The sequence below is a fragment of the Hyposmocoma kahamanoa genome, unplaced genomic scaffold (assembly GCF_003589595.1).
Source record: "Hyposmocoma kahamanoa isolate Upper Pololo Valley unplaced genomic scaffold, ASM358959v1 160, whole genome shotgun sequence".
Taxonomy (NCBI): domain Eukaryota; kingdom Metazoa; phylum Arthropoda; class Insecta; order Lepidoptera; family Cosmopterigidae; genus Hyposmocoma; species Hyposmocoma kahamanoa.
This window is the reverse complement of record NW_020653575.1, coordinates 141463-156936: the sequence shown is the minus strand read 5'-3', so window position 1 is coordinate 156936 and position 15474 is coordinate 141463. Positions and strand designations below refer to the sequence as shown.

The window sequence follows — 15474 nt, the reverse complement described above, 5'->3', positions numbered from 1 at the left end:
GCACATATGTTGTATGTATTTGTTGACAAATTCCACCGGTTTTGTTAAACGGGAATCCAATAAATAAAGCGGACAAGTTCAAGTATCTAGTGCATATAGTATCGTCTGACCTTACCGATAACGCGCATATTGTACTAGAGCGTTCGAGCATTACGAGAGCCTATAATATGATATCTCGCAGATTCGCGATTTTATTTTACTGATGCTAGCTTATTGTGCGACCTTCTACACAAGCAGCCTGTGGGTTATTTTACTATACATATATAGTTTAACCACGTACTTAAAATAACTTGTAGTGTACCAGTTTTGTCTTACTATTGTTTTATGTACATGTATTAACATTAGTATTTAAGTGTAACTGTTACTAACACTAAAAATACATAAATATAAATATATGTATGTTACCTTAATAAACGAAATTGTATTATTATTATATAAACTATAGAGATTAGCATTAATGTGTCAATTTGTTAGGTTTCTCTCCTTTCAAACCTGATAAGCAAGCATTTATTACCTTAATTATTTAGTACATCTCGATGTTCAGGTTATTAAAAACAGATTAAACTATAATAAACGTATCTCAAGTTTAAAGTATGTATATTATACATACCATTACGTAAGTACGAGTATTTTACAAAGTCCTTAAAACAACCAGGAAAGCTATACTATTAATTAAAATACTTAGCAAGTATTATTGAAAAACAATCATGGTCTATTTAGCCTCACTTTCCTGTTGATGACAATGGGGATTCAATATTGCTGTGTACTTGTTGGTTAGTTATATGAACACTCCCTGTTTGAGTGTACAAATAAGGATAATCGACATACGTATATGTATAAACAGGCCTGTATGCGTTCCATTATTATGTATAGATCCGATTGCGAACACATTTCTTATATTGTTGCATCCATGCTCGCAAAAATTTATAAAGTTAGATCCCACTAAGGGTCAGAATGATGGCTCAATGCAAGTTGAGGACTTTACACGTTTTCAGTGGCATTGCAACGCAGATGTACGCCGGGTATACAAATTTAACAGTAAAGAAATTTCGCATCTTCAGTGCGCAAGGAGGGAATTGAAATTTTGTCATACAAATTCGTCCTCTCCTCGTTTCGCCTCGCCGGTGGAAAAGTTCCTTTAGGCGACGCCCCCAAAGAGCCTGCGTCTCTCGCGGCGCAAGCAAAGTAACCTGGCTATGGCCTCTCAACATCATTTATAATTGCACCATTTGCACCCAAGTCTCTGATCACTGAGGAAAATATAACTGTAAGTATGCCATTTTGATCGCGTGCCTACTAGAAGGCGCCTGGATATCGATTGTACCATTGGCTAGCGCCGGCGCGGCGGCTAGGTAGATACGAGCCACAAAATAGATCACGCGTCTTTTGCAGAATTCTCGCGCAGTCTCGGGAATTCCTGCAGCTACCGTATCGTATCTAGTTTGCCCGTTACATTATTGACATAAAGTTAATTATGCTATGTACAATATCGTTACAAAAAATCGCTTCTATCCTGTTTGTTTCGCTACGGCAATGCAAATTGAGCCTAAGCGCGGCCCTGGACGAAATGCGACCTTGAACTTGCTAAAAATAATAATATCGATATCAAATCACTTGCTATTTTAAATACTACCTTCTTCCGAAAGCTTGTGTCTTACCAGCAGCATATTTAAATTCTTAGATTAATGTGTTTAAATATTTTTCATTTTTTTTTCTGATAAAAGGAATAGGTAAAATATATATTTGATAAGTAGTTTATTTATGTTAAAAATGCATACCACATATTTTATACATAAGCTTTCAGTATTTTAATCAGCCGTTTTAAAAACTATCTTCATTTTCTTTGTAGAAAAATAAGAAACCTTTCTTCCGAAGGCAAAGTTCCAAATCGTAGTATTTTGCAATATTGTGTCTTTGTGTAAAGGCAAGGATGTGACTAAACTGTTAAAATGATCATGATATAATAATAATAATCATTTATTTCGGAACTGGTCCACAAATTGTTAGTAAAATACAAAATGATATGCGTCAGCTTTTAAACTATAATTGATGTTTTTGAGGTGGGCTGCTATGGTGACAGACACAATTATTTTTATTTACGGTAACGTGAAATACATCTAAGCATTGTTGCATAACTTGTTGTGTAGTCAAGAGTAAGGTTGTCGCGAATATCAGCGTCCGCGGATAATCTGCACAAATTAAAATATCCATATCAGCCCTGATGCTGAAATTCATTGCGGATGTTCGAGTCGTGACATGACCTGAAAGGTACGCTGGAATTAATTTACAAACTTTCCGGAAACAGACTGTAAGCCGAAAAAGCAGCTTAATTATTGTTATTAACATTATAACTTTGATAAAATTCGACAACAATTAATCTAGGTAGATTGATTGTTTTCATGAAGATTGAAATATTGAAAAAAAAGTGTCAATAAATGTCACAAAATCATTGAAATAATATTATATTACAATACCAAAGAAAATAGAAAGCTTTTTTATGTTGATAGATTCAATAAGGGTGTATATTTTAGCGTTTTCTTTTAAATACCTAAAATAAATATCCGCATCAGCATCAGCTGAGGTTAAGACCAAAAAATCAGCATGCGCTAATTTCTAAAAACCTGCGTCAGCAACAACCTTGAGTCAACCATTTCGTATCAACTGAATTAAGGTTAATACGAACTTATTTTAACCATAAAAAATGCTCGATACAAAAGGTAACGACTGTAAGTGGTTTTGCTCAGAGCAGATTTCAACCTATAATGCAAATATTTAAGGTATAATTTACAATGTGTCACTAAATATTTTACTATCAGTAAACAAAAAAAAAACACATTGTGCAAATTCTATCGCATTTACATGAATGATGTGTACAATTTGCACTGAAGCACTCAACGATAACGATTTCGGCCTCTGATTGCGGCATGCAAATATTTAAGTACTTAATGTTATTTTTATTTATTTATCCTGACAATAGTTATATATAATAATACAATAAGGAAGTAAATAAGAAGATAATACAATCAATAATCACTAAGCAACACCTAGTTCTGCTATGACCAGTTATTGCGTGAGTGGGTTATAACTGACGCAATTGCCGTATGTGCTATCAGGTATTACTGAATACTGATACACGTATATCAATACAATAAATCTGTATAATTTGAGTAATTAGGTAACATCTTATCGTGAGTTTATTTTACTTTTATCTAAAATACTTTCATAGTTGTTACTATAGTAGGGTTTTAAATTATGAAATAACAAACTGATACCTTGTACCTAATGGCACTTTTACAAGGTTCACAGTTAAAAATCTTATCACGATATGACTTTAACTTTGGTTACTTTCGTTGTTCTACTCCAACTGGCTCTCCAGTAAGAAAATAATAAAAAATGCTGAAAATATAATGAAGCAACCCTGAGAATCGCCGTTAATAACGTTATCAGTGGACTGGTGTTGCCCCTACCCACGTCCGCAGAGACGCACGGTGGGCTGAAAATCGGCTTTCATAGACTTGGGGATTTCAATTTGCAAGTGTCAGTTTTTTTGCCGAATATTGCTTCTTTTAGTTATTACTATGTACAAATATGACACACCCGAGTTGATTATGTTCAAAAACGAAGGAGTTATAATTTTTTTTCCAAAAATTTGTATGAAATTTGTGTGAAAAATCGAATTATCTTTTAAACGGCAAGGAAAACCGTAATATCCTTACAGGTGGTTATAGCGCTAATTATTTATAATTTTTTGGCATACTCCAGACAACGGTCATAAATGCCGTTTTTTTTTTAAAAATCATCAAAATATTTTTATTTAAATTTACATGTGAAACGAAATGATTTAGTCTTTGAGTTGAGGAACACAAACTTTTTACAACACGTAACATAAAATACTATCACCCCTGTATTCCCGAAGAGTAGGCAGAGGTTTATAGTACACTCACACTTACACAAATATTGTTTACTTTTATAATGATTCTAAAACAAGTGATTAAGTAAGTAACTACAAGGATATTGTCTTGTAATGAGTCAGAATAGGCGATTAAATGATTCTCAATACCGCAAAACAATGCCAACTATGGACTTAATTAAGCTTTTTCTGATGAGTAAGCTAATTTGTTGATTAGTTGTGCTTTCAGTTCTAAAAAAATATATATATTTATATATATTTATTTTAAGCGCACATATTTTTAAACTCTAATGATGGTAGTTAACTAATTAACTAACTAATTATCGACTTTTTGCAATAAAAGGGCTAACATTTTGCTTAATAATTTATATCGTTCACAGCTGTGTAACTGCTAACATTAAATCTTTGCGCAAAATTTGAAAATGGAAAGTTTAATCACCAATTTAGACTTGTTCGTTCTTCTAAAAAGTGAGAGTACTTCATTTAATCATGAAGTATTGTTTGGTGTTCCTCAACTCAAAGACTAAATCATTTCATTTCACATGTAAAATTAAATAAAAATATTTTGATGATTTTTTAAAAAAAAACGGCATTTATGACCGTTATCTGGAGTATGCCAAAAAATCATAAATAATTAGTACTATAATCACCTGTAAGGATATTACGGTCTTCCTTGCCGTTTAAAAGATAATTAGATTTTTCATACAAGTTTCATACAAATTTTTCGAAAAAAAATTGTAACTCCTTCGTTTTTGAACATAATCAACTCGGGTGTCATATTTGTACATAGTAATAACTAAAAGAAGCAATATTCGGCAAAAAAACTGACACTTGCAAATTGAAATCCCTAAGTCTATGAAAGCCGATTTTCAGCCTACCGTGAGACGTGACTAGCTCTCTAGAACAGACCTGCGGTCCTTACAACATCACGTGCCTATTTTTCATTCATTATTTTTTATTCATTCGGAAACTAATCACATCCGAATGTCTGTGGAAGGAAAGACACCCCACGGCATCACTCATTCCTTGGCAAACTTGAAAGTGGCTGAGTAGGTTGCGGATCCAAGTCGGCCGAAGCAAGGAAAGCATGCCCGGGTGGGGTTATAACTCGGAGAGCGCCTGTCTGCGTAGTGTCTCTCCCCAGACAATGGCACATCATTTGTCCTGTCCTACGTGTCCCAACACCAGCACACGCGAGGACCTGTACAACGACACTGATAATGCTATGTCAGTCGCTAAGTATTGGTCCTCACAAATATAAACGTCAGAGTTGGTACGCTAAGAAGAACAAGGTAGAATACCGGATTACATACATTGCTGATAACATTATATAAATTTTGCAGGCTAATTTCACATCACATTTCCTTCATATTCACACACTGGCTTAAGATGTAAATGAATGAAATAAAATGTTTAAGAGTAGGTAAACCTACTCTTAAAGCAATGCATCGAAATTAACACCCTTTATAAGAAATAAATAAAAACAATAAAAAGTTTTGCCGTCTCCTGAATAATCACTCTATGAGATACGAGTTTGAGAAAGTGAGGCATTGATATGGTGCACTCGCGCAAGTCGCGCGCTGTCGTGCTAACCCTACTGGTTCAGGTACAATTTGGGTGTATTGTTAAGTGTTTGCAATGTTAGCTGCGTTTTTGTTACTTCAATTAACTGAATGGAAAAAAATGTTCATAACAAGCTTTTTCCTATCATACCATGTGACGAGATGAACAAGTTGTGCCTTGTGGAACTAGCAGTGCCAGTAAGAGCCATAATCGCAAAGTTCTGAGGGGCACTGTCACTGCGCCCAGCGCCCTTACTCTTCAAAACTAGAACGCAATAACGCCACATTATCGTTTGACGATAGAAAGTGGCAGTATTTCCCTGGACAAACTCTTTCACGAGGAGTTTTACTGCTACTAAAAAAGCACATATATTTTGCACGAAATAACCTTCACTAATATGGCGGAGTAGCAAAATTATTTACTTCCATTTTCAATAATAAATAGAGTGCATTTCTAATTACTAAATAAATAAAGAAATAACCACGAAAGTCTTAGAATTATTCATTTCTTTGTGAATTTGTTATACAATAGGTTATAGGTAATACTTTACAAAAATGCATTTTGCATCACTATGACCCGCCTTGAGGCATATAAAGTTTTCATATTATTATTGCATTAATTTGTACATTATGCTCATGTAGTACACAGTCGCAACAACCTAATAATAAAACATAATAATAATAAATTTTACAACACTGTCTAATAAAACTATAAATTACTAAAATGTAAATTTTATAAAAAATATATTGAAGAATGTCATTATGGTAATTAAATATTCATTTTTTTATATTGTACACAATTATTGCAATTCTTATAAATACCCTTTATTTAGGAATACAAACATTAAGTATAAAATACTTAACAAAATACTATATAACATTATTGTTATAAATGCGCCAGAAAGTATTGGTTTTCTCTCATCCATGAATTTACACCCAATTTACATTGTAAGTTTGTTGTCAAATTAGATTTGGACTGAACACATTTTAAAATATTCGTGTTTTTCCATTGGTAACATGAACACTGACGTCAAGGTTCAATCATACTGTTCAGGGGCAAAAGTAAATTGTTAGTTATTATCGATACCCACTCAATGTTGCTGCAGTGATAGACATTGATATTCGACTATGACTTATGACTACCTCAAATTTATATCGTAGTCACTTGATGGACTTCAATATTCAACTAACTTTCTTTAAGCAGTTTAATAAAATTCTCAGCACTCTGTTACAATTCTCCGTTAAGATTTTCACCAAGCAGCGCCTTTCTATTTCTTATTACATCCTCTATAAACCTAATCCATCGCTTCTCAAACTCAGCTACTAGTTCAACTTTATTCGGATGAGTGCTATAGTACAATGAATTTAAAGCTAATTTCTTCAATAGTCTCAAGTCTGCATGACGACTTGACACAGCCACAAATGTGATATAAAAGTCATGCGAGAGTGGATCAGCTTCCCAAACCCCAGGGTCATCACTTGATATAACTACTGGTAGATTCTGAGCTAAAAACACAGCTAAGGGATGATTGCGCACGTCCTCCACCAACTTTAATACTGCATTCGATACAACATTAACTTCAATGGCAATGCCTCTGTTTTTAACTTCTTCCAAAACAACGGGATGTTTCAGAAGAGCGTATGCATGTCCTATCCTCCGAGCTCCAAGAACGACAGCGTCCACCAAATTTTCATCGGTGCCCATCCCGTTCCAGTTAGTTTCACCAGCGTGGAAGAAGTAATCAATATCACGTTTGTTCTCCTGCAGAATTGCAAGAAACTCCTTCAAAGGTTTACCCAAATCTTCTTGTCCCACTAAATCGAAACCAGCGAAGAAATCGGGCATCATGTTCTTTATTTTTTGAGCTATTTCTATGTAACCTTGTACGGTTGTTCCATCCACAGACCTCAATGGAGCGTAAATCAGCTTAGCACCCATAAAATCAGGGTAATTTTTCATGAAATTATCCAAAACGTACTTGTAAGACACAGCTGTAGCAATGGTATCGTTATAATTACCGGATAAGTCGTACAGTTCTGGTAGAACACTCCTTATTTCACAATACATCACGTAGTCGTCCCTGAATGCTTTCAAGGTATCATAGAAATACTGTTCCCAAACCGGTTTGTAATTAAAGAGGCCCGAAGTCGTAATAAAGTAAGCGGCAAACGAACCCCACACAGCGTTTATGTCCGTGTAAACCTCTTTGGGATTGTCAATAACAAGAGTAAAATGTCTACGAAGCTCGGCATCGAATTTAGTAACATTGTCGGATTTATCTCTGACGTCTTTCAATAATTGCCACTCTGTTTGACAAGGTAAACTTGGCTTATTCGCTGAGAATCTGAACGTTGGGAGCTCAGCAGTAAAACATACGTATAAGTTTGGCTTATACGTAATTTTTAAAACATAGTCGGGTCCTAACATCCCGGTATCGTGAGCGTGAAGTATGGCACCTTTCGGCATGCGTCTGATGACATCATATAATGCGGTTTTCTTCACTTCATCTTTATAATCGAAGAAATGTTTAGAAAAGTTAAAGAACTGCGGGTAATGAAATCCATAGTCTATTTCCTGATGTTTTAACTTCATTAATATCGTGTTTGCTTTTATTTCACTGTCACTCAACTCGATATCATGACCTAACATGATATCCAATCCTCTTTTGATAATTTTATCTCTCTCATTGCTCACGTCCTGTGTAAATATTAGGGTGAAACAATTCACAAACACAAAACACAATGTGGCTAGTAACATGATCGCTGACCAACTAAAGGCGCCTGTCCGTAATGTGCGATTTATATTAAAAAAAGACAAAAGGATCAAGGCCTTGCGTACGTCATCGAACAGGTAAAAAATAAACAAATGCCAGTTGAGTGGTCAACGCCCCTGGGAATGTCGCACTTATGCGGTATCTACAAACGATTGCAATACTTTATAGCTAGAAATATTATCGGTATTATTTCAACTAATGTTTTATCAGATAATAAAATCATATATTATGCTTAGTGATATACGACCGAATGTAATCAACCCTCGTCAACTGAGCGCAGCCACGAGTTTAAAATAGTCAACTTGGTCAGCAAATAATGCGATACTAAGGCACGAACCTGAGACGGTACATAGGGCGCACTATAAGTTTCCGGAACTGGCCACTAACATAAACAATATTTAAAAAGCAATTACAACGTTTGATAATGGAACTCTTTATAATTTATATATTATATATTGTAAAATACAGTTTGTTTCATCTGACTGTCCTTGTTTTTACATTGTGACGTCATTTTAGAAATTAAGTAGATAACCCTACATCACCATGCATTTAACTCGTTTACATTTTTGTAGTATGATTTTTTATGACTTTAAGTGTAATTTAACAGCTCAGTGGAGCTTCGCTCGGCTTCCAACTACTTTTGGCGATGTAGCACCATGCAAGACAACTATTTATAACTAGTTTGCAGAATTCAAACGCGGTCGTGTGAATCTCAGTGACGAATTTCGTGATGGTCGCCCGTCCACTGCTGTGAACAACAAAAACATCGATTCTGTGCGCCGTATGATCAAAAAAGACAGACGAATATCATGGTACATCATGATATTCGGGCATCTTTAGGCATAGGCATGAGTCAAATACAATTAATACTACACAAACATTTGAGTGTGAAAAAGCTGTGCTCTCGGTGGGTCCCACTCAATTTGAGTGAGGCTCAAAAAACAGATCGCGTCACTTGGTGTAATGCCATGCTTAACAGATTCAACAAAGGGGCGTCAAATTTGGTGTGAGACATAGTAACAGATGACGAAACATGGATTTATAGTTACGATCCCAAAACGAAGCAGCAATCGAGCGTATGGGTCTTTCGAGATGAGCCGAAACCAACCAAAGTGGCGCGCGTATAAAGTGCCTCTAAGCGGATGATTGCTTCTTTTTTTAATAAAACTGAACACGTGGCTACTGTAGCTTTGAAGAATCGTTATACCGTGAGTAGTGATTGGTACACGACCATTTCTTTGCCGGAAGTTATTGACAAACTCCGTAAAAATAAACGTAAGCGCGTATCATCTTGCACCAAGTTAATGCCAGTTCTCACATGGCCAGATAGACGTATGAATTTTCAAAGGTGAACAACGTTGAGCTTATGAGCTATCACGCGTACAGTCCCGACCTGGCACCTTGTGACTTTTATTTAATTTCAAAAATTAAGAACCAGTTACGCGTTCAACGATTTTCATCACCTGAAGAGGCTGTCGAAAAGTATGAAAAATATGTTTCAGAGATTGTCACGGAGGAGTGGCATAAATGTTTTCAAAATTGGTTCATTCGTATGAAAAAGTGCATTAACGCTAACGGAGAATATTTTGAGAAACAATAAATTCATTTCTGACCATTTAAAGTATTTTTTTCTTATTCATTCCGGAAATTTATAGTGCGTCACACGTGTAATATATATAGAACAAGGAAAGGCTGTTTTGAGCTTGAATTTGCTTGAATTTATTTTGTTGAGTAATAACGTATTATGATCTTATTTGTTACAGTTTTAATGAGATGTACCGTGTAAAAGTTCTTCTACGCTGTATTCTGATACGAAGCAGAATGGTTTTTTTCAACTAAATGCTATACGCTCTATGGGGTATTATTGAAACAACAATATTCAAACACTGTTACAATCCAATGAAGCTGAAGTTACGATAATCGACAAGAGTGAATAATAACTCGCATATTCATAAATAACACAAATACTTACCAAAATACAGACTGGAATCTCTGCTAAGTACGCAACGAGTACAGATATCAAAATCCTCTGAAGTTAGCACAGCAGTATATTACTATACTTAAGAGATTGTAATAACAAGAACCCCAAATCACGCTTTGAGGGGCTTTCTATTAGAAGATTAAAGGAGTAAGGTGACACACTACGATTTCATCTCTTAAAATTCATACGTGTTGTGCCGCCATTTTTTTTTGCTTTTTTATGTTTTCGCGACGCACAGGGGCGGTACTGTAAAGTGCCACTTAATCCCAACCCTTTTGCATAAAATCAGCATGGCGGATGAGACGGGGCTTTATTCATATTTTTTAAATTTCTCCAGCGATTGCTTTGAAACCGAAACCTCTTTTGAAAGTCGTGAGCTGTAATTTACACCATTTTGGCGGTTTTAGTTACGTCTTATACGGGATGTTTTGGATCAGTTCAATGACTTAAACGCTTAAGAGTTTAACTAAATAATTTCGGCTCAGTAATATTATTACAGATATAATGCTACCAACGCAAATGACAATTGTTTTTTTGGCGAATTTTCAAATATAACCTGCACTGTGTCGTTTACATAGCTATCAGTTTAAACAGAGACGTTATACATTAATATACAGTAATACTTTAATATTCATTCGATGATATGGTGGATGTGTAAATAAAACCTTTTAATATAAGTATTTCTTTTTCTTAAGGTCATTATTACATAGCTGTTGAAATTGTTGTATTGTAAATAAATAACATAATATCGACAGCTTTTGAAAGGTCGAAAATTACACGGTTTTAAGCTCGTGTAATTTTAAAAGTATATAAATTGACGCAAAACTGATCAAGTACGACCTTAGTTTGTTTCCAAAATAAGATCAACGTTAATTTGGGAAAAGCGCTAAACGAACAATGTTTTAACTGCCTCTGTGGCCGAAGTTACAATGCTGGTCTGCTATACAGAGGTCCCGGGTTCGAGAAATTTTTGTATGGCCTATATTTACTTCTCTCTTGTGTTTAGGTGTAATTTGTTGAAGTCTATCTGTGTATCCATGGCGCCCGCGATATAGGTTTTCCCAAGTGCGGGGTTATGAGTGTGTGCTTTATAAAAATGAATTAAAATGTACTAAATATTACATGCTTCGGGCCTTTTTTATATATATTTTCAAGTGACGGGACGAACGAGTCGTGCGCCTGATGCTTAGCTACACGCCTGTCCATAACAGTTGCAGTGCCACTCAGAGCTTTAAATCACAAAGAATATCGCCCCCAGTGCGACGAAACTAGATCTGTTAATGGTGTAGCTCAGTGTAGCTTGATGTGCTCTGCTAAGTGACAAAATATTTTTTTGAGATATTATAAAAAACCATTACGCACTTTTAGAATATTAAAATTGTTTAATGATATTACAGCTATCCATCGTTAGGGTAAGTTCCGGTAACACGTCAACTAATTTTTACTGTTTTTAAAAGAGAATTTTGTGCTCTATCTTTTGCTACTTAAAACGGATATTTGACCATTTATCACTTTGCCGTGTTTTAGTTAGTGGACGGCAGTGCTGCCGTCTGTACGTTAGGAGGAGGAGGAAGACGGAGGTTAAAAAAATGACGGATTGCTTTGATAGTGGAACGGAAAAAGGCGTGAAGTATATGTATGTATAAAGTAGTTGGCGTTGCTGATGTGGGGAGCAAAACAGCCAGGCTCAAATGAGATTGGGCAGGCCTTAGCCGGATGCAACCCGACAAATGGGCGAACATCGTCACTCCTTAGGTGCCCAAGGATGGAAGGCGACAGCAGGGACGGCCGAGGAGGCGTTGGCGAGACGATCTTGATGAGTTTGAGGTGTTGTAGGAGATCGTCAAACACTAGGAGTAGTGGAGAATTATGGTTGAGACTTTTGCCTACCAGTGGGACACAATAGGATTATACTTAAAAACTAAAAAGTAAAACACCCTGTACGACTTCCTTTATATCGTGGTATTAATAATTAAACGGGATTGCATGATCCACCACAGGAAATAATAGTTATTAGCGTAGTTGTAAGTACGTGTGAGCAGTAAGTACCCATGTAAGATTATTCTTAATAAACAGGAAATATTACAAGTACCTCACTAATAGGTAGCCTTATTTAGATCACGAAAACATACTATTTTTTTTTTTTTTTGAGAGAGATGACCAACAATTGTAGCTACTTAATTGTACAATCAACCACATCATCCTTAGCTTACTACACAAACATATTTTTTTTAAATGAAGCATTATCGCTAGTAAATTTAAAAAAGTACAATGTTGATAAAGAAGATAAATTTAAGAAACAAACAAATTTTAATGTAATAACATTACAAAGTACATTTTGAAAAACGGTTTCACTGAGTTTCGCCGTTTCACCGAACACGACGGTTTCACCAAACAATGTTTCGGTAACCGCCTTCCTTAATTTGTATTTCCTAAATAAATAAAAAAAATGTATTTAGACAGATTAAAAATATCTACTTCCAACATTAGATCATTATAATCCTTAGATTTAAACAGAATAAGTTTAAAATTTATTGTAATGAATATTATGATAAGAAATGAAATTATTTTTTGATCTAATTCGCATTTTTTCAAACAAACCAACGTTTTCATCAACGGTTCCATTACAGGTCACGGCTGACGAAATGTTGGTTTGTTTAAACCATGATATAATTTTGTTTTTCTGAAATTACTCCACTACTTTCTTATAATTAATAATACAAACAAAGAGCGCACACAAAGAAAAATTCTTAGGTCTCACACTACTCGAACCCGGGTTTATGTACAAGTTGATTAAGTTATACTTATTAGATTAGGATTAATTTAATACTTATAATTAGGATTAATTTTAGTAGCAGTAGAGTTCCTTGTGAAAGAGTTCGTCCGGGGAAGTACTGCCACCTTAGTTATTTCTGCCGCCAAGCATTAATATCAGTATTACTGTGTCCCGGTTTTGAAGGGTAAGGGTATTGGTGAAATTACAGGCACATGGACTTAACTTATGTCTCAGGATGACAGGCGCAGTGGCAGTACCCCTCAGATCTTTGCGACTTAAAGCTCTGATTGGCACTGCAACTGTTATGGACAGGCGTGTAGCTTATCATCAGACGCAAGCCTTGTTCGTCTCGTCACTTGATATTATAAAAAAAAATCTATTCGGCGAGATCTCCGGCAAGGAGACACCATTTCCCCTAAGCATATTTACAGCAGTTCTTGAGGATGTCATGAAAATGCTAGACTGGGAAGAGTACTGGATAAATGTCAATGGTGTCAACTTGTCCCATTTAAGATTCGCAGATGATATCGTACTATTCGCAGAAAATTTTGACGATCTCCAGATAATGATACAACAACGTTCTGATGCCTCTTTGAGTGTAGCCCTAAGGATGAATATGTCCAAAACGTAAGTTATGGCGAATGTCTCCAGCATCACAAATCCTATTATCCTATTACAGGAGGAAATGAGGGGCTGGAGACTGTTGATGTTTATCTTGGGCATATTCTATCCTTTGATAAAGAGCATCAGCAAAATGAAATCACAAGACTCATACAACTGGATGGACTGCATTCGCTGACTGGATGACATCTTAAAATCGGTTGATACTCCACAGTATTTGAAAACCCGCTTATTTAACCAATGTGTCTTGCCCACCGTGACTTACGGTGCTGAGACGTTGACGCTAACACTGAAGGGTGTGTACAGAATGCGAGACGCACAAAGAGCCATAACGCGAGTCATGCTCTCATGCTCGGCATCAAACATATATAGATCGAGTTCCGAATTCCGAAATCCGTAGACGGACCAGGTCTAGGACATAGGAGAGCGGATGACGAAAAAAAATGGGTCTAGGCGGGACATGTTGCGAGACGTGGTGAACACAGGTGGAGTAATGCGATAACCGAATGGTGGCCAAGAAATGGATATAGAAACGTGGGATATCCTGTAGCGAGATTAGTGAACGACATTGTCAAAGTTGCGGGCAGTAGATGGGTGAGATTAGCATAGGATCGTGGTGGATGGCACAAATTACTGGAGGCCTATACTCAGCAACCCCATATCTTTCTACATTAGTTTTGATTATAGTGACCCTCCCTACCGATCCTTAGGGTATACCAGAAGGGCACTATAACCTGTGCGCGCACAGGAACCTTATATGTTCAGGTTCTGACCTCAGATCAGCCTGTGTATAGGGTTGTCATAGACCCCTGTCACTTGACTTCATCCAGTTCTTCGAGAGGCTAGTGCCTCGGGTGAGCGAGCCGCCACGGGTGCACGTACAGTACCCTCCCTATTTTCGAGATAAGTACCGGAGCCGGCATGGTCATTTTTTAAGGTCGATATGTTCCATTTTTAAGGTCGATACGTTTGCAGGTCCATACTGTTCTAAAACTGCTGAAATTATTTCCTCCGACATCTCTAAACGTGACTGATCGAAAAATAAGGTAAGCAACAAGATGACACTTTGAAGCCGCTGCCGTCGTGAACAGCATAATGAAAACCTTTGCTCTAATCTTGGCATTCAAATTGTTCTTGTTTGGATTCCAGGACACTCTGGCACTTCTGGGAACGAACAAGCGGATATATGGGATAAATAAGCGATTCATTCTGGGACCATTATATATGATAAATGTTTTCTCAAGACTTACGCTCCCAGGCTAAGATTGATTGACACAATAATTGGAAGACTTGCTGGTCGTCTTCTAGCAGTTAAAAAGGCAAATATTATGCTGGTCTTCAACCAGTAATACTCAAGAAACCTTGGTTTTTCGAGCTCCGCGAAGCCAGTAAAAGAACAACTTCAACTATCATCCGATTGCGCCTAGGCCATAACTGCAGACCAACTTTTCTTGCTAAGCTCAGGATAAGGGATCACTCCCTTTGTGAGTGCGGTCTTGAAGAAGGAACTCTTGACCATATATTTTTTAACTGTGCATTATATCCCGTCTCTTTATACGATCTTCTTCCAGATTGTATCCCTCGTCCCACAATTTTTTATAGTACCCTTTCTCCCCTAAAACCTCCTCTACTATTTATTCTATTTAAATATATTGAACAAAATAACATAGGGTTATAACATTTACTATGCGTACAGCATGTGTTTACGGTTTTCATCCAAAGTAGTTAGTCAAATAACCCCGTGTTTTGTCTAAGAAATGGCGGGCTTTTGAAGTTATAAGTACAATTTTACAAAGATTATTGTTATTTTAAGTATATTATGAAGAAAATACGAAGAAAAAAATAGTGAT

The 15474-nt window shown here is 36.2% G+C and overlaps 1 pseudogene; it reads right to left on the bottom strand.

Annotated features, from left to right (window-relative positions):
• Window positions 1–6182: 6182 nt before the first annotated feature.
• LOC113240665 lies at window positions 6183–8355 on the bottom strand (annotated as a pseudogene).
• Between the last annotated feature and the right edge of the window lie 7119 nt (window positions 8356–15474).